Raw genomic sequence first — 24,307 nt, 5'->3', positions numbered from 1 at the left:
TAGACATTCTGTTCGAAGAATCACGGGTGCGCTATAACCAACCAAGTTACCAACCTAACATATACAATAGTAACAACAAACAGTATGGAAACAAACCTTTTGCACACAATTCACCAAACCCACAGGTGAATTATTTCCAGAAAAACGTGAAATTTGGTAACGAAAATCCAGACCAGTGTAATCATGACCAACAATGTGAACAAACATGTAAACGGAAATGGATGAAGAATAATAAGAAGAGGAAAGGATACTATCAAGAAGGGAATTATCAGCAAAAACGCCGATATCAGCAACCAACCCAAGAATATCACAACCAACCACAAACTTCAGGTTGGGTACCAAATGATAATGCAAATGAATGGAGAAATCAACCACCAATAATAACCGACGTAACGGAGCAGACATCTACTAATAATGGACAATCGTCAAACTAAACTCGTCTGTCAGAAGCCCCGACGGTGCAGTCGAGAAAGTTTTCAGGGGCGAAAATTCAAGCGTCAATTCTTTTCGGTACAATGATGGCAGATTATTAATAGAAGAACTTCAGCAGGATATGATGCCTTGTCCAGAGGAACATATCACTGAACCTGTTGCGAAAATTCAGGCGGCAATTGAAGGCATTACTGTGCAAGTTACTTTAGATACAGGAGCAGCAGTAAATGTCGTTTCTGAGGAGTTATTTCAAAGAATACTTCAAAAAGCAAATCCACCGATTTCTCCTGTTCAATGTTGTAGAATTCTAGATCCTACTGGTCATAAGTCTTCTCACGTTAAAGTGCAGACTCAACTCCAGTTAGATATAGGAAATGTAGCTATAAATTGCACGTTCCTTGTAATAGAAGAATTGGTTGAGGACTGTATCCTTGGTATAGATGAATTTAGAGAGAGAAATTGGCATATCGATTTTTCTCTAGGCCGTGCCAGTTTTACAATAATGGATCAGAAACATCAACTGAATCTTCTCAGGGAATATAGTACCCATGGAAAGTATTGTCAGGGACGAAAGCTGCAAATAAAGTGGATACATAGCAAACCTGTACGGTATTACCAAATTAATTACTTGCAACCAGTTTTAAACCCTGAAGATATGGTATATGAAAAGGTGCAAGAACCTGAATATTTGCAACAACACCAAAGAAAGCAATTATATGATCTTCTACAGGAATATCATGAAGTCTTTCAAGAAAGACCTGGTGTAATCAAGGGATACACACGCCATTTAGATGTGATACCACACCAAGTTTTCTGCCGTAATTTTTATCCAGTACCGTGGCACCAACGAAAGGCAGTTAATGTGGAAATCCACCAGATGCTTGAATGGGATCTGATCGAACCTTCGACGAGTCCATACTGTAGTCCGCTTCATGTTGTCTCGAAAAAGGGAGGAAAAGTTCGTCTCGTGCTAGACGCACGGCAGATAAATAAGATTATCGTGCCCGTGCGAACTCATCCGGTAAATATCGATGAGCTATTTCAAACGATCGACGGGATGAAATGCTTAACAAATATGGATCTGAGAAGTTCATTTTGGCAGGTGGCTCTCGACGAACCATCAAAAAAGTACACCGCGTTTGTACATGCAGGTAGAAGCTATCAATTTATGGTTTAACCTTTCGGGCTAAACGTGAGCTCATGAGTTTTTATAAATGCTCTAGATTACGCAATGGGACCTGCACTTCGAAGCACTTTGTTCGTGGACGACATGCTCATAGCTACGACCAAATGGAAGGAGCACGTCGATTTATTGAGAAGAGTGTTAGAACGTTTCAAGGAAGCAAAAGGAGTCCCATTTTGCTCGAGATAAAATCAAATTTTTGGGTCATCTTATAAACAGAAAAGGCATCTTACCGGACTCCGAGAAACTAAAGGCAATCAAAAACTTTGCATTTCCAACAACAAAAAGGCAGTTAAAGGGCTTCCTCGGGGTTGTCTCTTTTTCCAGGCGTTTCATTCACGACCACTTTATTAATGCAGAACCGTTGTACAGCTTGTTGCGCAAAAATACTCCGTGGGTGTGGACGCAACAATGTCAGAATGCATTTGAAGCAATAAAACATGCCTTAGTCAATTCACAAATATTATATCATCCAGATATGAGCCAAGAATTCGGTTTAATGGCAGATGCTTCGGAAATTGGAATAGGTTCATGCCTCTTCCAAGTAAAGATGATAGATAACTTTCTGTCCAATAGCTTTTGCTAGCCGACTCTTAACTGTTTGTGAAAGAACATATACGACTACCGAAAGGGAAGCATTGGCCGTAGTCTGGTCTTTTAAGAAATTATACTATTACTTGTATGGAGCGAAGACAACAGTATACTGTGACCACAGAGCGTTAAGTTTTTTGCAAACATGTAAATTATTACATCCAAGATTAGGAAGATGGACGCTCTCACCCCAAGAGTTTCAATTTGAAATTAAATACCTAAGCGGACAGGATAATTTCATCGCTGATGCACTGTCTAGAATGCCAGATGGAGATTTGTCAACTATCAACATCACGGACAATCCGTCCGAATTTAATGTTCTCATAATGACGGATAGAATATATGGGAAACACTTTCTTGACATGTGTAAGAACATGGAAAAACTACAGAATGAAGATCCTCGTAGGCATTCAATAAAGGAAACTTTAGCAAAGCCTGGAAACTATGATCTGAAGAGACTGTACAAAGTTGGGGACGACGTCTTATTTTTCAAAGGGCATCTTGATTCAGATAATTGGAGGGTGTGTATTCCCGAGAAGAATGAGAATGACTTAATTTTGCACACGCACATCACTTGGGGACATTTTGGAGTATTAAAGTGAGCTCGGAAGATTCAAGCATATTGCTACTTCCCAAACATTCGTAGGAAAGTGCACAGACAGTTAAGGAAATGTAAAATTTGTCAGCTAGCCAAACCAGTAAATTATTGTGCGAGAGATTTCCTACATGCTATTATACCCACTGAACCGCTGTCAATCATTTCGGTCGACGTCTGTCGTCCTCTACCATCATCAAGGGGAGGATGTTTTGTGTGAAAGATTTCCTACATCCTATTATACCCACTAAACCGCTGTCAATCATTTCGGTCGACGTCTGTGACCCTCTACCATCATCAAGGAGAGGATGCAAATATATTGTAGCTTTTCTTGATATATTCACTAAGTATGTCATACATTATCCATTAAAATCAGCTACTGCTGCATCCACTGCCAAGAAGCTCGTCATGGATTATATAGTCAAGGTAGGCAAACGAGAGGCTATTCTTTCTGACAATGGGTCAATGTTCACTGGATTTCGTTGGAGGCAAACATTAGCAAGTTGTGGTATAAAACAAATTCTAACATCAGTGTACCACCCTTCGGCGAATCCCGTGGAACGAATTTTTCGTGAATTAAACCGGTTCGTGAGAACATATTGCCACAACCAGCAACCCAAATGGATCGATTATCTTCACGATTTTCAGGAAATTGTAAACAATATGCCACATACTACGACAGAACACACCCCATACGAACTGATGTTTGGAAAACAGGAACAGAATGACTGGATTCGACCAATTCCTAAAGTAGCTATTAACAAAATAGACCTACAAAATAAAGTACGACAATCCTTACTCAATATAATGGACAAGGCAAGAAAAAGGAAAATATATTTTGACAATCGACTTGGAAAAATAAAAACATGTTAAGTGAAAGACCAAGTTTTAGTAAAAACTCATCTTAAGGCTTCACATATACAGAGGAAGAACACAAAATGGCAATTATCGTATCAAGGACCATTTGTGATTACCAAAATACCCCATCCAGGAACTTATGTTTTGAAGGATGTGAAGAATGTAAAGGTGAAAGGAATGTATCCTCATCATTTGTTAAAGCAATTTCATGATGACTGAAGATTCTGAAGATTGAAAATACTATTCTTATCAAATAATATTGATTAGAGAACTTTCATTAAACCTATGAATCATACTTAGGATAGTCTCTCTCTTTTTGCAATTTAGTAGTTAGTTTTTCTTTTCAGGCATAATGTACGAGAGATATGCAGACATTATGTATTTGTTTTCTACTGTAAAGATAAGTTTTCATTTCAGTATGCAGAGAATTTAGCTATAGTATGAATTATTTCTTTAAAATTTTTTTTTATTTAGTTGATAGTAACTTCAATCAGGTTTCACAATGCATAATGACCATGGGTTAGTGACTCAAATGAATCTGGTCTATGGCAAGATATTTTTTCTTATGTCAACTTAACAATGTCAGTGTATGTTTGTATTTGATTTTTTACTCGCTGAGCTGAAGTCATGCTGTTCGGAAGGGGTAACCCGTTCTCAGTTTTAAAAGGACGCCTATGACTTTGTTTCAATCTTTTGTGATGAACATTGTCTTTATATTGTACTATTGTTGTAACATTCCTGTGTATGTAAATTATGTTATGTCAATTGTTGCTCGCGAATTTACCAACTGAGCGAATGCCTTTCAGTTATAAGCACATCAACAAGTGTTAAAGTCCATCTGAAAGATGACGAGCATAAGTTAACACGGCAGCACCAGTTGGATCTGTGTATAGTGCATTCTAGGGTTGTTGATAGAAAGGAAGAACACCTTACGACTTCCGAATATTTCGAATTCAGGACAGAGAATTAGAAAGAACTTTAGATTAGATTCTATTTCAGCTCAGCATAGATCAAACACCTTTTCCACGGAAATTACACTGACTTCTATTTTCATGTTAACCATATGCGGAAAACCATAATACCCACGAGGAGACGATGAAATGGGAATAGAATTCAATCAGTTACCAGGGGATGACAGATAGAAGGGAATCGTAGATGGACGTAAACCAACGCGTCGACGGTTCACTTCAAGACACAGAAGATTAACAGTGTTGTGTTTCTTTTTTGAACAGTGTTTAAATTCATTCAAAAAAATCCATATTGTAAATTTTTTTTTTATTTTCCATTGTAATTCAATTAATTTTCTTTTTTCAAATGAGAAATACGAGGATGGTTCATCTACCCCGAGGTTTTCCTTTGTGGGGCTTGGCCGAATGGCTAGATCATCCATTTGAGACATCCCAAGGCGAGTGACCGAAGCTTTGAGTGATGACGAAAAAGGTTTCTGATATCATCTCATGCCATCCTCGACAAATGAATAAAAGCAGGCATGTAAGCTATGCGTATAAGCTGCATCAGGAATTCAGCAGAGGCTTTGTCAGCAGTATATGTACCCAAATCTATAATTAACATTTAGATAGTCATTCACTAATACCAAAATATCATAAGAAATACAGTGGACATAAATACTCTAGTGGACATTAATACAGCGTCATAAACAATCACCGATATAGTGTTGTGTGAACGCTCGTGTTTGTTTTTGCCCAAAAACGTTCGTCCACAAGAGGGGCATATATTATGTATCGTGCAGCGTAACTTGCTGTGACAGTGCGAGAGAGAGACAATGATATTGTTTATTACTCTGTGGCGGTCAGCGCTCACATAATTATTCTTAGGATATAGGGTTTTTGTTCTTGTTAAGAGTGATTTTAGGAGACGAGAGCCATTCATGTGATGTAAAAAATCGACGCCATTGCGAGTTTTTGATTCACATTGTAAAATATAAGTGTATATGGAAGGAAATCAGTTAATTGAACAATAAAATATTGTTCATTTCAAGAAGGTACGTCTTATTACACACCCAGCGATATACTGCTATTGTGATTTGCTAATAAACACCAGCTGGAGAACAGTTCCGACGGGAGCGTTCAGTTCTAGTGAAATAGTTCCGTGTTTTCTTCGTAAAAGAAGTCACTTCATGGATCATTCAAATCCACAATAGTTACTGGACATTTCTCAGAACTGAAAGCAATCTGATTGCTGTGCATCAGAGCCCCGAAGAATATTTCTCCGTACTTTGGTTACCACTTTCAGCTCAACACGGTATCTGCAGCATCTGGAGCAGATTTCTACAACAGCGGAAGCGTGTAATCGCTATCAGTTTCACACAGCGCCCTGTGTACGCTGTATGTATTTACCCACAACAGTGAACATACAGTTACTCACACACATAGAAAGACAATACTAGGTGGTGTGGGGAAACATTTCAGTATAAAGGCCCTGTAGAGCTAAACAGTAATTAGCCTAGTTAGAAAGGAGTCTTTACTATATATATATATATATATATATATATATATATATATATATTCATTCGTTGCTTCCTAACCACCAAAGGACGAAGGACGAGTACATGACCCTAAATTTTTATGTGGCTCGTCTGAGCAAGAGGGATTATGTCATGCACTGTTACTTCAACACCTTGTGAAAGCACTCATCATTCGTCAGGCACCTTAATTAGCATAGACGTATCAGCGAAATAAGCAAAGAAATTAATGAGTAAATTGAGAATTTCAAAGAAAAACGTATTCAACAGGGCCTACAGTATAATTATAGGGGCAACAAGCAAAGACATATCTCTTGACAATTCAGTCATTCAAATCATTCAGGAACCAATGCTAACTAAAAGCAGTTAGCAGTGCATTAAATCACTTAAACAGCAAAGAAATGCTTAAATTCGTCCAGTGAATACAAGTATGTGTACTGTCAGAAATTGACTACGTCTAAAATGTTCAATCATCGGTAGCCCGACAATGAGTGTATGCCAACTAACACTTCCAGTGCCAAATTACTTATGAGTCGCAAAACACAGTTCTGTTTATTATTTTGTCCTTCTGAAGATGCGTGCACTGCACTGATGTTGCAATATATATATATATATATATATATAGTCATTAATTCTCGTTTGATACTAATTTTAGTGTTATTTTACAGTGACCTAAAGGCGTTCACTGAACATACGGCGACCTTGCAGACAGTATATCTCACAGTTTTATCCATCCTACCTAATCCTAGGTTTTCTCATAGTCCAGGAAGAGTGAAACAGCTTTCTCTCTTGCGGCAAACTGATCGACAGCTTGCAGTTTCTTGAACTATCTTATCTTTCCTTCCAGTTTGTGTTACAACAAATATTGTATCAGCACAATAAGTGCCTTTACTAAAACATCGCTCCCTCCTAAAAAAATTTCTGCTATTGGCTGTTGTTTCCGTTTAGTGATGTAAAAGTAGTTTCTATTAGCAGCATTTAAAATCAGTATGCCCTATAGTTAGAGTAGTCTTTATTGTCTCTTTTCTTGTACCCACTTATAGTTCTAACTACCCTCAATTCCTCTGAATTCTACCCCAGCAAATATCTTTTTTCCATTTAATAATGGCATATTTTATGAGGTCCAGATTTACTCCATCTGTACCTGCAGATTTCCTGTTCCTGGCATCCTTTACAATAATTTCCAAGACTGTCCTTCTCATTGACTTGTATGTTTCAACGTTCATAGTATTCATATAGCAGGGGTAATCTTCCTTGACAAATAGCTTACTGTAGCACTGTAAGCATTGTTTTTCGGTTATTATATCAAGCTTTGTTTCCCATTGATTCCAATACGCAGGTTTTTGAATACTTTTAATCCAAACGTTTGAAGTTCAGTTGAATCATATTCTACCCTGTTCATAGTTCTTTCCAGCTATATCTGTTTGTTTGTCTAGTACGTTTGCGAACTGTCACTCTTTGCATTTTATTGTGTACCGTAAGTTATAGTTATTTTTCTTATACCCTTCAACATTCCCTGCAGCTAATCACAAAACACAGTTCTGTTTATTTTTTTGTCCTTCTGCAGATGCCTGCACTGCACTGATGTTGCAATACGATCTTCTGATTTTAGATTTCAAAGTTATTATTCTGTGAGTGATACAAAACTATAGTAAAACCCTTGGTTTTCATCTGTTATGTGATATTATCAATTGACGTAAGAATCATTCACACTGAAAGACATTTTCTATCTTCCAATACTTGTCTGAGTGCAAATCCGATAACGGAAAAAAGCAAGACTGTAAGAAAACTGAAAGTTTCCTAAAATAAACCAACAGATAACTGTGGAAATATTTAGAATTCCCCAGGCTAAAGGAAAAATAAAAAAAAAACTAGAAATATCTGTATGCTGCAATTTGTCACCGTTTGTGGAATTATTTGTTCTAAATGACAACAAAATAATTTTAATTGGTATTACAAGAGCAGTTAAATAGAATTTCAAGCACCTCTTAAGAGATATGAGAGGTGAAATTACGACCACTTAATTGGTCCAGTTGTAATTTAACAGTCAGTAAAATTAATGTAAGGTGACATCCTGAGGATTAATATGTCATATAACGACAACTTCCAAGTCCAGTGTCATCTTCCTGATACTTAGTGCAGGCAACAAGACACATTCATAAGTGCTTCGACTAAATGACAACACGAGTACTAGAGTACTACGTCATCAATCTAAAACCTAATATTACGAAAAATTTACCCTATCTGACCTCAAAATATTCCAAGTTACTCACAAATGTAGTCATCAGATGCAGCCACATAAAATGTTTTCAGTTCAAGCAGTCGGAGTAGAGAAACAAATGATGAACGAATACTCACAATTACGTTCTAAATCTAGTTTCCTACTCACAAACAATCATAGAACTCAAAGTTACGTGTCTGATCGTCATTTACTGAATCAGTCACTATACATCTAGACCTACTTAGAAACTTCGCAAATCAATATTCGGGACGTGGCGGATGTTACCCTATACGACTATTAGTCATTTCCTATTGACCCGGAAACAGAGAGAGGGAAAAAGCGATTGCCTCTATGCTTCCATATGAGCCCTAATATCTCGCACCTTATCTTCGGTGCCGTTACGCGCAATGTATGTTGGCGGCAGTAGAATCATTCCGTTTAGTATTCCTGGAAAGGAACTTCGCCTCTTCTCCAGGAATTCCCATTTGAATTACCGAAGCATCTCCGTAACACATGTTGTTCGAGTCACCTAGTAACAAATCTAACAGCTCGCCTGTGAACTGCTTCGATGTACTCTTTCAGTCCACCCTGGTACGGATCCCAGACACTCGAGCACTATTCAAGAGTAGGTCGCACCGACTTCAAATATTCGGTCCCCTTTACAGGTGAGCCACTCTTTCCTAAAATTCTCCCAATCAACCGAAGTCGACCATTCGCCTTCCATACCACAGCCCTGACATGCTCTTTCCATTTCATTTCTCTTTGCTTCGTTAAGCCCAGATGTTTAAACGACGTGACTGTGTGAAGCAGTACACTAAAAAAGCTGTATCCCATCACTACAGGTTGGTCTTCATGATCATCCGCATTAACTTACCTTCTTCCACATTTAGAGCTAGCTGACATTTATCACAGCAACTAGAAACTGTGTCTACGTCGTCGTGTATCTTCTCGATACGTTATCATACATGACGGCATTACCAGCGAACAATCGCAGATTGCTGAACATGTTATGTATATAGAGAACAAAATTGGTCGTATCACACTTCCTGTGGCTCAACTGAAGATACCCTCGTCTCTGATGAACACTCGCCGGCACGCACAACATACTGACTTGTATTTCTTATGAAGTCTTCGGGCCACTCAAATATTTGTGAACTTATTGCATATGCTACTATCTTCATTATCAGCCTTCAGTGGCGAACCATGTCACATGTGAAATCTGGTTTCGCAGCACAGAGCCGATTAGGTTGTGGAAAGGGGCCAAGGTCAATTACTGTTAGTTATACAAGAACACACACAACTTTATTCCTCAAACCAATGCACAGTTTTCTCTTTAAAGCAACAAAGATCAATTCACGGCTGATGGTCCAAGTAACTTCTCCAGAATACGTTTAAATGATTGCTTTTAAAACACCAGGATTTAGAGTAACGGCTCAAGTCCTTACTTAAGTAAAATTAAAATATCTTCTCGGTTATAGGCCGAAATAATGTTTCAGATCAGCTATGGAAATTCTTTAAAAGCCAAGCATTTACTAATTCCGGCTAAAGGCCATATTAAGGAAAATTTAAGTTCATTCTTCGGCTGAAAGCCCAATAAAAATTTTTCTTTACATAATAAATGGGAGGCTTTAAAGATAAGCTTTTACGCAGTACTACAGAAAAGCATATTAAGAACATCTGAAGTATCTTGTTGGATGAAGGCACAAAAAATTACTTAGGAATAATTGAAGACAACCTTAATATAAAAATTTACAGAACACGGCTGAAGGCCATTTCAAGATTTCAAGATAGTTAAAGAGAAACCTTACAGACAAGGATTTATACATATTAAAGCCACAGATTCTGAAACAAACGCAGCTGAAGGCCCAAATTCAGAGTCAAGAATTTTAATTGAAACGTGGCTCAAGCCTTAATCTTAGAATAGTTGTCATACAGGTCGGCTGAAGGCCATATACTAAACAGGAAACAGACAATATTCGTATACGGCTGAAGGCCTGGCACAGTATCTGCGACCAAATAAGATGACAGTTACAAACATCAAACAGTGATGCTCAGAAGTGTTCCAAGGATCGACCTGGAGAGGAAACTATAACAACAGTTCAGGTGAGACAGGCAGCCAGGCGTACCACTAAAAAATGAGGTGGCAACACGACCTAGGGACGGCTCAAGAACCACCAACAGTCTAATCAATTTCCTACCACCTGACACACTCACTGCTCTATTTCAACCGACCGACTGATTACTCCAGTACGCAAACAGCATTCATCTGCTCAGTGGAAATCACAGAAGCTACACAGGGTTTCACGTGAACTCGAATAATCGTTAAAAATATCACTGTGGAACAACAAGGGCGAATTAATTCGACACACAGAGAGTTTCCACAAGCGGTAGGTGACCAAATACACGTCTTCCGATGAGATGACCGACCCAACGACCAACCTGGGTCGTTCCCACTGAAGTTACGTGTGTCGGCAACGGTCGGACGACTCTTGTCCGTCCGAAGCTGACTGCAGCTCCAACCCGAGTCAACTCGATGTCCGTTCGGAATTCGGAGACGCGGCGACCCGGGCACCCAGGCTCGGATCCATCCACGCAGAGGTAACTGTTAACCATTGGCCACGACATCTCTGGACAAGGAAGGAACCGATCCACGTCTGGCAAGGTGACCAAGTGACGAGGCCCGGAAACGATCAAAAGACCCAATACAAGTCGCCCGATGAGACGACCAACCGAACGACCAACTAACGGTGGTCCCGCCCCATTCTCCTCCCGTCAGACAGTTCATGTGTGTCGCCAGCGGTCGGCGATACAGGCTGCCCGCACATCACTGGCGCTTCGTCCCTGACTGCACAGCTGCTGCCTCCCGACTGCCTTAATGTTCGTTCGCAACTCGAACACACGACGACGAGGAGACACTGTCTCGGACCCAACCACGCAGAGGGAACTCTTGGCCGTTGGTCACCCGACACCTCCGCACAAGCAAGAAACTAACCAGCATCCCTCAAGATGACCAATTGAAGGGGCCCGGAAACGGTCGGGCAAGTGCTGACTGTCCGCGCCTCACTGGCGCTCCGTCCCCGACTGAAATCCAGGCACATGGCGACTAGGAATTTCTAGCAGTCGCTCCAGAGATGTTACGAATGCCGTTATAGATAAGCGCTGCTGCTGCCACTCACTGGCAAGCAAACCAGCAACTGAGTGGCACCAGTAAATCCCATTTAAAGGAAAACGAGACGACAGAACCTCGAAAACAAGATGAAGAGCAATAAACGCATAGCCGCGAGCGAAGCACGTCTCAACATGCTTTCCGGAAATCTAGAAATATCGAATCTGCCTGTTGTTCTTTATCCATAATTCGCACTATATCATGTGACAAAAGGGCAACTTGACTTTCGCAATACCGATGCTTTCTAAAACCAAATGATTTGTGGACAAAAGCTTCCCTGTCACAAGAAAATTCGTTGTATTCGATATGAGTATATGTTCAAAGATTCTGCAGCAGAACGAAGTTAGGGATATTGGTTTGTGACTTCGGAGGTTCGTTATTTTACCCTTCGTATGTACAATAGTCACCTGAGCTTTCTTCCAGTCGCTTGGGTCTTTGCGCTGGACATGACATTAGCGATAAATACAAGCTAGGTAAGGAGCCAATGCCGTAGAGTACTCTTTGTAGAACCGAAATGGGACTCCATCCGGATATGGTGATTTATTTGCTATCAATATTTCAGTTGCTTCAGAACGCCAGGGATGCTTATCACTGTGTCTTCCACATGGGAGTCTGTTTGATGGTCAATGATGGTATGCTTGTACTGTTCTCCTGCGTGAATGATTTCTTAAAAATCTCTACAAACCATTGCTTGTCGTCATTCGTGCGTTCTCTTTTGATATGAAGGTGCTTCAGCCTCTTCTTCTTCAGCTTCTTCCGAAATTATTTATTAAACCATGATGGGTCCTTTCTATCTTTTACCCACTTACTGGGCACCGCAAATTACGATCTGCTTCAACTTTCCCCATAATCCCTCTGAATCCATTTTACTGGAACTAAGGGACGTCAGTTCACCTTCTAAGTGAAATGCTAAGAACTGCTTATCTACTCTATATGGCAGATAAACTCTCCTAGGCTTCTTGTCTGATTTATTAATGTTGGTAACCATTGTTGCTATAATGATATCATGATCGCTAAATCCCCGTTTCTATACTGACTTTATCGATAAGATACGTCCCATCTGTAGCGAGATGTGAGGTATTTCCATTGTGTGTGGGCGGATGAGCTAGCTGCCTAAGACTTCTTCAGAAAACATGTTCAAAAGTATTTCGCAAGGAATCCATAGACATCCCAGTCAATACTTGGTAGGTTAAAGTCATCTGCTACTAGTATTGCATTATGTCGGTGTTTAAGCGCTACTGACCGTAGACTTACTTTAAATGACTCTAGAGCTGCCACTGTGGAATCGGGTGGCGGGGAATGCAACAATTAACTTGGTTTGACCCACACCTGTTTGACGCGACCAGATAACTTCACGTTACATTTAACTTCGTCCGCAACAGACACACTATTTTTGTCAACTGTAACACATGAACACATCCTCTCCTGCGGCCGCTAATCTGTTTCCGATATGCTTTCCACGAATCGCTAAATATCAGCCAGCTCTCGAACCCAAGAATAATTTCATTGCGAAAGCTTTCCCGGGGGCAGTAAATTCGGGAACTTTGTTACGAATTCTTCGAGAGTTTACTGAGCAAATTTTGACAGTCGATGTGTCTTTAGTCGGAACGCTGTGTGACTTCTGCTGCTGTGTAAAGTACTGTATAGCCAAAAAAAGAATTCAATTGCACGCCACAAGTACTCTTCCACCTGAGCAACTGCTTCCTTTGTTTAGTGCCCCCACATCTTTCAAGGGGCGTCTTACAAATCTTCACCCGATCGTACAGGTCTACAAATCGGCATCCAAGTCCGTCAGACCTTCTCCACTCGGCCCCATATCAAGGGACTCACATGAACTCTGGAACAATGCTGCAAATTGCGAACTCTGGTAGCACCCGGAGCGTGAGGCCAACAGTCTTCACCACCTCTGCCAGCCGTCTGTATGAACTGAAGATGGCCTCAGAACCCATGCGGCAGGCGTCGTTGGAGCCGACGTAATCCACGAGTTGCAGACGACTGCACGCTGCTTACTCGATAGCTGTACTCAGGGCGGCCACCACATTTCGTATGACGCCACCGGCAGACAAATCGAGTGTACACTGAAACCCAAAAATTCTCTCCCAGAATTTCAGTAACAAAGGAAAAGTTGTCCAAAAGGTTAATACCATGGTAATGACATAGAGAGCCTCAAAAAAATTACCCCAGTTTAGGAAATGACATAGAGAGCCTCAAAAAATTTACCTCAGTTGTGAAAATGACAGATTTTTTACTCGAAGTAAACACAACAATATTTGACCATGTTTTCTATCTGCAACACCCAAAGGACCTATGGAAAGATGAAAATTTTGAAGAAAGATATAGTATTGATGAGTGCCCCCAGAGCATTCCTTACAGGAAGGGAACAAAGGATGGGATGTGGAGAGGAAACTTCTGGGGCTATTCAAACCTCACAGCTACAGATCTGAAACGCATTTCTTTTCATGGACATGGCTCGCTTCTGGTTGACATTCTGAAAAACATGCATAACACAGCAGTCATGACTGATCATGCAGAAATTTCTCTGTATGATGCATTTGGTGATAAAGTATGCTAGGAAGTAAGGAGGAGTATGAAATTTGCATTGGCACTTGTTGAGATAGCAACAGAATCCAGGAAAGATTTTCTTGACTCTGATGATGTCACTGATGGTACAGTAAGGCCAAGGGGCTGCAAGATGGAAAAGGGATTTTCTGAAGCATACGGTGGACCATACTTGTGTGTACATCTGAGAAGAAAAGATTTTGTTTGGGCAAGAGCAAAAGATGTACCCAGTATCAAGGGAGCAGCCCCACAGATCTCCGAGTTGTTAAACAATTTGGAGTTGGACACAGTATTTATCGCAACAGATGCTCCAAAACAAGAGTTTAAAGAACTGAAATCATTTCTGAGGGGATAGAATGTGTTAAGATACAAAGCCCCAGCTAAAGTGAAAGAGAAGAACCAAGTTGAAGGTGTTCCATTATAGAGCAAATGATTTGCCCACATGAAATTTACTTCATTGGATCATATGAGTCAACATTTTCGTTTCGTATACAGGAAGACCGTGAAATAATGGGGTTTACTACTGAAGCAACATACAGTAGATTGTGTGGAGATGGAGTGAAGAACTGCTCAAAGCCTGCTCAGTGAAGAGTGGTATTTTAATAAATCAAGGGAAATCAGAGCTCGTACGGAAAGATACAGGTGTTCATTCTTTTCACGCGGGCTATACGAGATTGGAATAATATAGAATAGTGAAGGTGGTTCGATGAACCCTCTGACAGGCACTTGATCGTGATTTGCAGATTATCCACGTAGATGTAGATGTAGATTATTAGGGTGCAACACGCACTCAGCCCAGTCAGTGAGTTACTGGACTGAACACTTATAGAAATAAGAATAATAGTTTTTACACATTCCTGTTTGTATTCACAGTTCTGTACTAAAACTGTATTCAGCACAAATGCAGATTCAGTCGTACTCAACGGTAAATAGAAGCTACGTTTACGAAACATTACTCTTGAATAACAACGATTCCTGCAGCTTGTAAGTGGAAATCAGTGCGGATGTGTCATATAACCTTAGAAAGTTTTCCTGGTGATCTAGTGATAAGGCATGTGCGTAGGAATCGGGAGGACGGGGGATCGAACCCGCTGAAATCAAAGAATATTTCAGGCTACATTTAAGTACGCAGTGTAAGAATGACATGCGATTCGGATTCCACGTTAAGATGTCGATCACGTACCCCGGTATGAGTGCTGTAGGTTAAGGAGACGTAAAGCACCGAAGTGGCATGCGATTGACAGGCGCTCTGGAACGAGAAGCTACATACTATATCTGGCAGCTGAACTTAGGCAGTTTTAATTGGGCACTTGTATGACTTATGAAGTGACAGTGGTACATAGGTCGGGAATTCTGGCTGAGGGTTACCGTTTAGGCGGTGATAAAGTACGGTAAGAGTGAACATTGGCTTTTGAATGAAAGGGGTACAAACGAAGATCTGTGCTGTCTTGCCTGCTGATCGTCGTGTAGAGCGTGGTCAGCCCAGTTCTCTATCTTGATCGACACTATGGCCTTCATACGCTCTCCATGCGTACAGGTTTGTTAGCACAATTGCGCTATATTTGCTGTAAAGATATTTAACCCTCCCTATACCTTTACGTTCACGTACTATATCTGCTGTGTAATGGTGCGTCCACCCGACCCATCATATTGCTTCACACTGGCTACTCATGCGCAGCACCTTGTTTTACGTAATAGTACTGGTGAACACATTAATCCTGTCCTTACACCTCACTGCCATTCAATAAACCAGAATGAAATGTTGAAGTATTTTAGAAACCGTGTAGTGGTGTGTTTATCATGTAATGATACAGCAGTCCCCAGAGGACATAGTCAGTTTTCAGCGAGACGACATGATCGCTCATGTGAAGGACATATGCCCTATTCCGGAAGTTTTCCGATTTTCTTGTAGGCCAGTTTGAGGTAGTTCGGCTACTTGATGGAATAGGAATGTTGTGTATCAAATTGTTTGTCTCGTCTTCCTCTACAGTGCTGTCGAACGCTGTAAATGATGACCATGTGCTGAATAATACTGAAAATCAATAACAACGTACATTGCTGGTGTTCTACCGTGGAGACATTCGAAATGGGGCATATGTCAATAGAAAAGCTTTTGCTTCGCACAATCATTCCTGTCATATACCTGAATATTAACTATTCTTCAAGCGAGACTCTATACATAACAGTAACCATGTCTTCAGTAAATTTTGAATGCAAAATGAAACAGTGTAGACTATGCAAATAATTTGGTTTATGCATTTGAAGCCCCACGTTTCACCCGAAGTACCATAAACTGGTTTTGCCTCCTTGTGAAGTCATCATCAGTTGAGATAAATACGTTGTTAGTAAGACTGCGGTTGTATAGAAATACACCAGTAGATTGTCTAGTTCCATTACAGAGTTCTATGATTTTGACATTCAGAACAACAGGATAACCGTAAATCAGAAAACATCTAAGGAGCTATCACCAAATGATGCGGAAGATATATGACTCTACAACAGTACAAAACGCTTATGAATAAAACTATAGGTGAATTAGAGATACAATGATAATGAATAGCTCAGTAGTTGAAGAGTAATGAACATATCTAGAAAGGGCAACCACAGAATTGGGACAGGAAAACATAAATACAAGTAAGTTAATTGCTAAGAAGAAGTACTGTAAGTTGAACGAAGAAAGAGGGGTACAGAAAAATATTTAGGGAAATTCAGGAAAGCAGAAATACAATTCATTTACGAACGAAATGAAAAGGAAGTGCAGCGAAGCTAAGGTGAAATGAATGCAAGAAAAATACTAAGAAAATGAAAAATAAATGATTGTCGGCAAGACTGACTCAGCATAAACGGAAGTCAAAACAACCGTCGGTGGATTTAATAGCAGGGCGATAATATTAATTGCAATGAGAATCCAACTGTCGAACACAGAGGAGACAGAGAATAAATGGAAGCAACGCATTCAAGGCCCATAGGGAGGGGGGGGGGGGGGGAGGGGTTTGTTTGTAACGTGATAGAAGAAGAAATAGGAATCGGTGGAGAAGAGACAAGGGGCCCATAAGTGAAACAGTCTTCATAGACTTCAGATCAAATAAGGCAGAAGAGATAGGTTCCGTACCATCAGAACTTCTGAAATCATTGGGGGGGGGGGGGGGGGGGGAGTGGCAACAGAATGACTATTAATGTCGGTGTATAGAATGTATGAGTCTGGTGGGGTACGATATGACTTCAGGAAAATCTTCAGTCAAACGATACCGAATGTTGCAAGAGGTGACAAGTGCGAGAACTATACCACAGTCACCTTAATAGCTCATGCACCCAAGCCGATGACAAGAATAATATACATAAGAACGAGGATGTGATGACGAGAAGTTTGGCTTTAGGAAATGTGAAGGCACCAGTCAGGCAGTCCTGACGTTGGGGTAGATAAAAAAAATTAAGACACGATCATAAGGTCTCTCGATCTGGAGACAGCGTTCGACAATGTGAAACGATGCAACGTTTTCGTAATTCTGCCAAAAGTAGGGGTAAGCTCTAGGGAAAGATTGTTCATACATAATACGTACAAGAACCGAGAGGTAGCAATAGGACATACAACCCAAGCCTTTTGCCCCTGCTGTTAAATCTGTACATCGAAGAAGCAATAACGTAAACAAAGAGTGGGATTAAAATGCAAGTTGGAAGGCTACAGATGCCAAGAGTCACTGAGGATATTCCAGTCCTCAGTAAAAAGAAGAAGAATTACAGGATATATTGATTGGAATGAACAATCTAATGAGAACAGGCTAAGGATTGAGAGTAGCTGAAAGGGAGACGAAAGCATTGAAAGCAGCAGAAATGAGAACAACCATAAACTTAATCATCAGAATTTGTGATCACAAGGTAAATGAAGTTAACTAATTTAGGTGCCTAGACAGCTAAATATACCATGATGGACAAAGCAAGGAGCACACAAGAAGCAGAATAGCACTGGAAAAAATGTTTTCTTAACCATAGATTTGATGAAGAAATTTCAGAGAATGTTTGTTCGAACCAAAGCATTGTATAATAGTGATGCGAGGACAGTGGGAAAACCGGAATAGAAGAGAATACAAGCATTTGAGATGTGGTGCTACAGACGAAAGTTGAAAATTAGGTGTACTGATAAGGTAAAGAATATGGAGGTTCTCCGCAGAAACGGCGTGGAAGGATATATGGAACTCACTGACAAAAAGAAGGGACAGGATGATAGACCTGTGGTAAGACGTAAGGGAATGGCTTCCATGTACTAGATGGAGCTGTATTGTGGTGAAAGCCGTAGGGGAAGGCAGAGATTTGAGTACATGCAGCAAATAACCGAGGATGCAGGTTCCAAGTGCTACTCTGAAATGAAGATGTTGGCACAGGAAAGGAATTAGTGGCAGCCCGCTTCAGAACAGCAGGAAGATGAATGACTCAAAAAATGGTGGGCATAATCACTAATGAATTACTCTCAGTATGTCTGTATGAACTGAGAAGGGTCAGACGGACTGCAGAAAGTATTATAGGAGTACCCGTCTTAATATGATGAAAGAAAATCTATGACTTTATTACTGCGGAAAAGAAGACCGTTTATCGATTGACGATACCGTATTTTAATCATTGGAGACAAATGGTTCGAATGGCCCTGTTCAAAAGGCCATAAGCACTATGGGACGTAACATCTGAGGTCATCAGTCCCCTAGAATTAGAACTACTTAAACCTAACTAACCTAAGACATCACACACATCCATGCCAGAGGCAGAATTCGACCTTGCGACCGTAGCAGCAGCGCTTTTCCAGACTAAAGCACCGAGAACCGCTCGGTCACAGCGGCTGGCGTGGGAGACGAAGGGATTCTGTAATGTAATTCAGATTGTAATACAGTGGAAGCAGAGAGTCACATACACAGGAAAAATTTTGTGTTTAAGCCTCGACTGACTTAGTGTGCAAGGCCAGTCAGCAGCGAAAAAACGCGATGTCAGGAGGGGGTTTACGTCTCTCTGTTAACATCCATTGAAAGAGTGTGGAGCAAAAAATTCGCAAACTTAAATTCGAAAATGTTTTCTGGTTGTACTGAGGGGTGAAATTAATTAACATATTAAGGGTAAAGAGTCTTTGTGTTTCATGACTGAATGGATTTTAATTTGTGAACTTCATCGATGTGAAAGAGTGAGATATGTTTAGGTGTAGCTCTGCTGTTAAAAGTTGAATATATTACTTACGAAGACATAATATTTTACAGCAGATGATTCATACCATCATTTATGATTAATATTGTAGTAGATAATTACATGCACGTCACTCACAGTTAGGTTGCAGTTTATGTCCTATGTGACCGTGGTGTGTTGCAAATATCTCCCATAAAGGTCCGATAGCCAAAACTTTAGGAATAACTCCGACTACTTATAATTAGTGAAGGAGGGCTTACGATCTGTACTGATCTTCAAGAATAATTAAGACTGGACCTGAAAAGAGCAGTAGAAGGGTAAATTAGTAGTAAGAGACACATACAAGAATGCGTTAATTTCATGTTGTCTCCTGTTAGGTACAGAACAATATGAACAGAATTACGCTCGCTCTTCAGGCAACTCTACAAATTGTTATTGACGTAAACAATGGCCACCTACCACGGTAGCACAAAAAACTTCGAGACTGGATGGACAGAAAATAAAAAAAAAACTAAGATAATTATTCTAATGCTTGAGTACAGCGCGCAGGACGGTTATAAAACCACCTGAAACCGTCAGAAAAATTCCTCCCTTGGTATGCTGTTTAAGGGGATGGATACTATCTTTTGGTTCAAACAATCAATTTTTTTTAATTGCTGTTTTGGATGCATGAAACTGTTTAGAATCCACCCCTGAAACAGTTTTTCCGAATATGGAACGGAAACGTTTGTTATTCACGGTTGAACAAAAAAATGCACCTGCCTGAAATTGGCGTTTGTCGAACACTAGTTTTGTTTTGGGAATTTCGACTTTGTAGCCGCGAAAAATTGTTCTATGTGCTTGCCCACGACTAAAACTGATAAAGGGCCAAGGCGCATACGACGTACAGCGGCTTGGCAGTCCGACGGCATTTCAATTCGGTGTAACGGATAGAGAAGGCAATTTTGGCAACGTATTGCCACAAGTGTCCAGCGGATGACCACCCACAACACCAAAATCGTCCGGTTAGGGAAACTAGTTGGTGCAAGTGGCGCATCGCAGAGGCCACCGGACATCTGGACGAATATCAACACGACCAGCCGTTCTGCAAAGAAGTGAAAATGATCCATCCGATCTACGAGGCCCTTTCGGAGGACGAGTTATTGTACCGGTGCTTGGGAGGAAACACACAAAATTCAAATGAAAGTTTAAACGCGTGTGATTGGATGTTAGCCCCCAACCATTGGTATTCTGGTGCGAAGACTCTGGAGATTACGAATTTTCTGGCAGTGAGCAGCTTCAACGAAGGGTATTCAGCAAATCTGAAGACCATGACAACGATGGCGTCACCCTGGGACTCTATTCGACACAGTTCGCCAAGCATTCGGACGACCACCGGATACAAGCGGACGAAAACCGCTCGTCACCGGGCGTACGAGCGGCTGTGGAGCAGCGCAGGATGGCCCAGACTGAGCAGAACGCCCTCTATGAGGAAGAGGAAGGACTATTTTAAGGACCCGGAATAGCAAATTGATCGTAAGTTGCATAATATTCCTTTTATATGTATCCAAAACTTCAAACGCGTTTTTCTCGAAATGATTCAAATGGCTCTGAGCACTATGGGGCTTAACATCTATGGTCATCAGTCCCCTAGAACTTACAACTACTTAAAGCTAACTAACCTAAGGGCAGCACACAACACCCAGTGATCACGAGGCAGAGAAAATCCCTGACCCCGCCGGGAATCGAACCCGGGAACCCGGGCGTGGGAAGCGAGAACGCTACCGCTCTCGAAATGACTTTTTTTTGTATCGCGCGGTATGTAACTTAAAATCTAGTGAACCGATTGGCTTCATTGTTTCCGGCGATGCTAACTAAATTGTGTCGGAGTTGCACCACTTTTATTCCGATCCACCAACTATCAATATTTTCCAGAATGAGATTTTCACTCTGCAGCGGAGTATGCGCTGATATGAAACTTCCTGGCAGATTAAAACTGTGTGTCTCGGTCGAGACTCGAACTCGGGACCTTTGCCTTTCGCGGGCAAGTGCTCTACCAACTGAGCTACTGAAGCACGACTCACGTCCGGTACCCACAGCTTTACTTCTGCCAGTATCTCGTCTCCTACCTTCCAAACTTTACAGAAGCTCTTCTGCGAACCATGCAGAACTAGCACACCTGAAAGAAAGGATATAGCGGAGACATGGCTTAGCAGCATACTCCGCTGCAGAGTGAAAATCTCATTCTGGAAACATCCCCCAGGCTGTGGCTAAGCCATGTCTCCGCTATATCCTTTCTTTCAGGAGTGCTAGTTCTGCATGGTTCGCAGAAGAGCTTCTGTAAAGTTTGGAAGGTAGGAGACGAGATACTGGCAGAAGTAAAGCTGTGGGTACCGGACGTCAGTCGTGCTTCGGTAGCTCAGTTGGTAGAGCACTTGCCCGCGAAAGGCAAAGGTCCCGAGTTCGAGTCTCGACCGAGACACACAGTTTTAATCTGCCAGGAAGTTTCATATCAGCGCATACTCCGCTGCAGAGTGAAAATCTCATTCTGGAAACATCCCCCAGGCTGTGGCTAAGCCATGTCTCCGCTATATCCTTTCTTTCAGGAGTGCTAGTTCTGCATGGTTCGCAGAAGAGCTTCTGTAAAGTTTGGAAGGTAGGAGACGAGATACTGGCAGAAGTAAAGCTGTGGGTACCGGACGTCAGTCGTGCTTCGGTAGCTCAGTTGGTAGAGCACTTGCCCGCGAAAGGCAAAGGTCCCGAGTTCGAGTCTCGACCGAGACACACAGTTTTAATCTGCCAGGAAGTTTCATATCAGCGCATACTCCGCTGCAGAGTGAAAATCTCATTCTGGAAACATCCCCCAGGCTGTGACTAAGCCATGTCTCCGCTATAACCTTTCTTTCAGGAGTGCTAGTTCTGCATGGTTCGCAGAAGAGCTTCTGTAAAGTTTGGAAGGTAGGAGACGAGATACTGGCAGAAGTAAAGCTGTGGGTACCGGACGTCAGTCGTGCTTCGGTAGCTCAGTTGGTAGAGCACTTGCCCGCGAAAGGCAAAGGTCCCGAGTTCGAGTCTCGACCGAGACACACAGTTTTAATCTGCCAGGAAGTTTCATATCAGCGCATACTCCGCTGCAGAGTGAAAATCTCATTCTGGAAACATCCCCCAGGCTGTGGCTAAGCCATGTCTCCGCTACATCCTTTCTTTCAGGAGTGCTAGTTCTGCATGGTTCGCAGAAGAGCTTCTGTAAAGTTTGGAAGGTAGGAGACGAGATACTGGCAGAAGTAAAGCTGTGGGTACCGGACGTCAGTCGTGCTTCGGTAGCTCAGTTGGTAGAGCACTTGCCCGCGAAAGGCAAAGGTCCCGAGTTCGAGTCTCGACCGAGACACACAGTTTCAATCTGCCAGGAAGTTTCATATCAGCGCATACTCCGCTGCAGAGTGAAAATCTCATTCTGGAAACATCCCCCAGGCTGTGGCTAAGCCATGTCTCCGCTATATCCTTTCTTTCAGGAGTGCTAGTTCTGCATGGTTCGCAGAAGAGCTTCTGTAAAGTTTGGAAGGTAGGAGACGAGATACTGGCAGAAGTAAAGCTGTGGGTACCGGACGTCAGTCGTGCTTCGGTAGCTCAGTTGGTAGAGCACTTGCCCGCGAAAGGCAAAGGTCCCGAGTTCGAGTCTCGACCGAGACACACAGTTTTAATCTGCCAGGAAGTTTCATATCAGCGCATACTCCGCTGCAGAGTGAAAATCTCATCCTGGAAACATCCCCCAGGCTGTGGCTAAGCCATGTCTCCGCTATATCCTTTCTTTCAGGAGTGCTAGTTCTGCATGGTTCGCAGAAGAGCTTCTGTAAAGTTTGGAAGGTAGGAGACGAGATACTGGCAGAAGTAAAGCTGTGGGTACCGGACGTCAGTCGTGCTTCGGTAGCTCAGTTGGTAGAGCACTTGCCCGCGAAAGGCAAAGGTCCCGAGTTCGAGTCTCGACCGAGACACACAGTTTTAATCTGCCAGGAAGTTTCATATCAATATTTTGTTTCCTATGTTCCGAATAACTTAAGCGAGGTACAACTCCTAAAGAATCTTATACATTTCGCCAACGTCAACTTCATTTTGATTTCAGCCGAGCCGGGTGATCTGTGACATACCACGGGTGGAGGTCTACATAGAGATTTTGTTTCGTCACTTCCGCCTTTGCTCTTCGACATTTGCCGTCGAAAATATTTCTCAGTGTGAATAAACATTTTGACCAAGTTTGACGTTGACATCCCGAGGCAAACATTCTGAAAGAACATGATTTTTTTGGGCCAAAGATAGTAAACCTCCGCTTAAGTTACCCGCCGATGTGGCCGAGCAGTTCTAGGCGCTTCAGTCTGGATCCGCGCGACCACTACGGTCGCAGGTTCGAATCCTGCCTCGGGCATGGATGTGTGTGACATCCTTAGGTTAGTTACGTTTAAGAAGTTCTAAGTCTAGGAGACTGATGACCTCAGATGTTAAGTCCCATACTGCTCAGAGCCATTTGAGTCTCCCCTTAAGTTGTGGGTCGCAGTGGCCTGACTATCGGTTATGTCGTCAAAGCGTTGAACCTTCATGTCAATTTCTGAACTTTATCGTTTTGCAGTAGGTTCGTATTCATGACACGAGTCTCGTTACCCATGATGATTTTTCCGCAAAGAAACTGTCTGCGTTTTGCATTTCAATCAAGTCAAGGCAGGTGACCGCAAGTAATTGTCTTTGTTCTTTAGCTATGGCGTGGAAACGGACTTTGCACACACATTTCTCTTCTTCAAAATATGATGGAGAATCTCAGAATGTCTTGAACATTTCATTTATAAATGTTGTTCTATTGCTATTTATGTCACGCTGTCACACTACAGTCGCACGTGCACTATTTAACAATGTTAGCTCACAACTCACTTGTCGTATTCACTTCAGTTTACGGTTGTTAGTTCAAGCTGACACTGTAGTTACTGCACTGACGTCGCTTATACGCCAGCAATAACATCAGTCTCGGAACTTTCAGCACCGACGCTGTACTTAGGTTTGTGTAAGCAAACTCCCAAGATCGACAGGAAACA

The 24,307-nt window shown here is 41.7% G+C and overlaps 6 non-coding genes across 6 annotated transcripts; all 6 read left to right on the top strand.

Annotated features, from left to right (window-relative positions):
- The first annotated feature begins 21,637 nt into the window (after positions 1 to 21,637).
- On the top strand, positions 21,638 to 21,711 carry Trnas-cga. The gene has a single exon. It is a non-coding gene; the product is annotated as a tRNA-Ser (tRNA).
- A 228-nt stretch (positions 21,712 to 21,939) lies between these two features.
- Trnas-cga lies at positions 21,940 to 22,013 on the top strand. The gene has a single exon. It is a non-coding gene; the product is annotated as a tRNA-Ser (tRNA).
- A 228-nt stretch (positions 22,014 to 22,241) lies between these two features.
- On the top strand, positions 22,242 to 22,315 carry Trnas-cga. Its single transcript has one exon. It is a non-coding gene; the product is annotated as a tRNA-Ser (tRNA).
- A 228-nt stretch (positions 22,316 to 22,543) lies between these two features.
- Positions 22,544 to 22,617, top strand: Trnas-cga. The gene has a single exon. It is a non-coding gene; the product is annotated as a tRNA-Ser (tRNA).
- Positions 22,618 to 22,845: 228 nt separating this feature from the next.
- Positions 22,846 to 22,919, top strand: Trnas-cga. The gene has a single exon. It is a non-coding gene; the product is annotated as a tRNA-Ser (tRNA).
- A 228-nt stretch (positions 22,920 to 23,147) lies between these two features.
- On the top strand, positions 23,148 to 23,221 carry Trnas-cga. Its single transcript has one exon. It is a non-coding gene; the product is annotated as a tRNA-Ser (tRNA).
- The last annotated feature ends 1,086 nt before the right edge of the window (positions 23,222 to 24,307 follow it).

Source organism: Schistocerca americana, chromosome 7 (assembly GCF_021461395.2).
Source record: "Schistocerca americana isolate TAMUIC-IGC-003095 chromosome 7, iqSchAmer2.1, whole genome shotgun sequence".
In the NCBI taxonomy this organism is placed as follows: Eukaryota; Metazoa; Arthropoda; class Insecta; order Orthoptera; family Acrididae; genus Schistocerca; species Schistocerca americana.
Note: the sequence above shows the minus strand (reverse complement) of the source record. Positions and strands in the feature narration are given on the sequence as shown.